At 36.2% G+C, this 3,184-nt stretch overlaps 1 pseudogene; it reads left to right on the top strand.

Annotated features, from left to right (window-relative positions):
• The first annotated feature begins 503 nt into the window (after positions 1–503).
• On the top strand, positions 504–767 carry LOC129079911 (splicing factor 3B subunit 5-like; annotated as a pseudogene).
• Positions 768–3,184: the final 2,417 nt, after the last annotated feature.

The raw sequence follows: 3,184 nt of genomic DNA, 5'->3' as shown, positions 1-3,184 counted from the left end.
AATTAACATCATTAAAATATCTGTATTTCTCAAAGCAACCTACAGATTAAATGCAATTCCTATCAAGATTCCATGACATATTTTACAGAACTAGACAAAATATTTCATAAATTATTACGGAACCACAAATGGCCCCACATAGAAACAGTGATCCTGATAAAGAAGAACAAAGTTGGAGGAATCTCACTACCTAATATCAAACTATACTACAAGTCCATAGTCATCAAAACAGGCATGTATTGGCATATGAACAGACACAAATATTAATGGAATAGACATTAATAGAGATTAATAGAGAGCCTAGAAATAAACCCATACCTTTAGAGTCGATTAATATTCAACAGAGGAAGCAAGCACATACTCTTACACCACAAAAAAGAATAAATTCAAAACGGATCAAAGACTTAAATGTTAGGGTAGCAGCCCCTCGCTGGTGTGAAATTCTAGAGCAGCTCCTTCTTGTCCACAGCCTGTGGTCTGATAGCAACAAAGAAAATGGTGAGATGACTGACCGCTATACCATCCACACCAGCTAGCTGGAGGACTTGCAGTCCACATACATCGGCACTGGTCTTGCCAACACCACCAAGTGGGAATGGCTGATGAACCAGCACTGTGACTCCTATGAATCCTAAATGGGCCACTTCGACCTTGTCAACTACTTTGCCATTGTGGAGAATAAGAGCAAAGCTCAAGTCCGCTTTAATTTGATGGAAAAGATGCTGCAGCCTGGCAGACCACCAGCTGACAAGCCTGAGGAGAATTGAGATCTCACCTTGTCTGCGCTATGCTGGAAGGCACTTATCTCTCCTGTGAGCCTCCCTTTTGCCCTCATTCCCAAGTGTCCCTGCCCCAAGTGGACCAGTTCTCAGTGGCTTCTTCTCAATCTTTCCCTGTACAGAATCACTTACTTACTCGAGGCATCTCATCTGGTCTGCCTTCTTTTGGACCCTTTAAAACAGTGTTGGGGAAACGGTCAGGATATGTGAGAATGGTGACCCTGGATACCATAAAGCCAGCCAGCATTTGGGGAGACTGCATTGGAGTGAGACACATTTGGAGGCTCGGTTTTGGTGATTATCATTGTTGAATTTTTCCATAAAGTTCAGATTTTTTTTAAAGACTTAAACATTGGACTTGAAACCATAAAAATCCTAGAAGAAATCGTAGGCAGCAAAATCTCAGATATTGTAGAAATTTTTTGTCAAATTTTTTATCTTCCAAAGCAAGGGAACCAAAAGAAAATAAAAACAAATAGGACTTCATTAAACTAAACATTTTGCACAGCAAAGGAAATCATCAACAAAATAAATAGACAACCCACAGAATGGGAGAACATATTCACCAATATATCTGATAAGGGGTTAATATCCAAAATTTATAAAGTACTTACAAAACTTAACACCAAAAAAACCCCCAAGCAACCCAATTAAAAAATGGGCAAAGGACCTGAATAGACACTTCTCCAAAAAGGACATACATATACAGATGGCCAATAGACATATGAAAAGATGCTCAGCATCACTAATCATCAAAGAAATGCAAATAAAAACCACAATGAAATACCATCTCACACATTTCAGAATGGTTATCAATAAGTCAAAAAACAGTAAGTGCTGGCAAAGATGTGGAAAAAGGGGGACCCCTTTTTCTATTGGTGGGAATGCAGACTGGAGCAGCCACTGTGGAAAACAGTATGGAAATACCTCAAAAAAATAAAAATGGATCTGTCTTTTGACCCAGCTATCCCACTTCTGGGAATATATCCAAAGGAACCCAAAATGCTAATTTGAAAAAACATAAACGCCCCTATGTTCATTCAGCATTATCTACAATTGTCAAGATAAGGAAACAGCCCAAGTGTACATCAATAGATGAGTGGATAAAGCAACTATGGGACATTTATGCAATGGAATACTACTCATCCATGAAAAAGAAGAAAATTTTACCCTTTTCAACAATATGAATGGACCTGGAGAACATTATACTAAATGAAATAAGCCAGAGAAAGACAAATACTATATGATTTTACTCATATGTGGAACCTACAAACAAACTGAACTAACAAGAAAAAAGAGACAGACCCATGAATGGAGAACAGATGACAGCTAGTGTGGGGAGGACCACCCAAAACTGAAAGAGACAGCCACAGACTGGATCATCTGTGGCTTTGAACAGGCTGCCTAAAGCTGGACTGGGACACAACTTGACATTACCAGAGATGGATCCAGAAAGAGAAGATAGTAGGCAAACACTTAACTCTGTTGAGACAAATACTACCTTGTTCTTCTTCATTATATGTGTCACTTTTTGCCTGTTTAACTTTTTAACATTTTTTCTTCTTCAGTTTTGTTCTTATTTCATTATTTTTTATTTTAGTTTTATTACAAATCTCATATTTTACTCTTCCCTTCTCTTACTCCATTTTGCTCTCTTCTTTCCCATTTTTGGTTTAAATTTTACATTTTCCCTTCTGTGCCTTCTTCCTATCACTCACTGTTACTATTTCTCCTCCCTCCAGCCTCTGGAAACTACCTTTCTCTTCATTAGTCATCTCACATTCTTTCTCCCTTTTTTATCCATATCCATATTGTCTCTCCACCTTTATTAATCTTTGCTCAGTTGTCATTGATATTGTGGTGGTTGCTGCATTTCTTTAATTTCATTCCTATATATTTACCATTTTTGTATTTCAAATCTCAAATTTGTTCCCCTGTTCTCTCTATTTTGCCTAACTCTTGCCCTTTCTTATTTTCATTTTAAATTTTAATTTTTCCTTTCTTAGCATGGTTTCTATTCCTTGCTTTTATTATTTCTTCTCCTGCTTTCCACTCAAAATTATTTTTTTCCTTTAAGCATCTCATAATCTATCTTTTTCTTTCTTTTTTCCTCCATATAATATTCTTATTCTCTTTCCACCTTTATTAATCTTTGCTCATTTGCATTGATATTGCTGCAGTGGTGTTACTTCTTCAATTTTGTTCCTAATTTTTCACTATTTTTTTTTATTTCAAATCTCCATAGTATACTCTTCCTTTTTCTTACTCCATTAGTCTTCTTTCATCCTTTTAAAATTTATATTGTAAATTTTATTTTCCCCTTTCTTAACTTTGTTTCTATTCCTTATTCTTATTCTTTCTCCTTACTCTACCCTCTCAAAACTACTTTCTTTCCATTATTTATC

The sequence above is a fragment of the Pteronotus mesoamericanus genome, unplaced genomic scaffold, assembly GCF_021234165.1.
Source record: "Pteronotus mesoamericanus isolate MK-2021 breed Mesoamerican mustached bat unplaced genomic scaffold, CSHL_Meso_final contig_82, whole genome shotgun sequence".
In the NCBI taxonomy this organism is placed as follows: Eukaryota; Metazoa; Chordata; class Mammalia; order Chiroptera; family Mormoopidae; genus Pteronotus; species Pteronotus mesoamericanus.
Note: the sequence above shows the minus strand (reverse complement) of the source record. Positions and strands in the feature narration are given on the sequence as shown.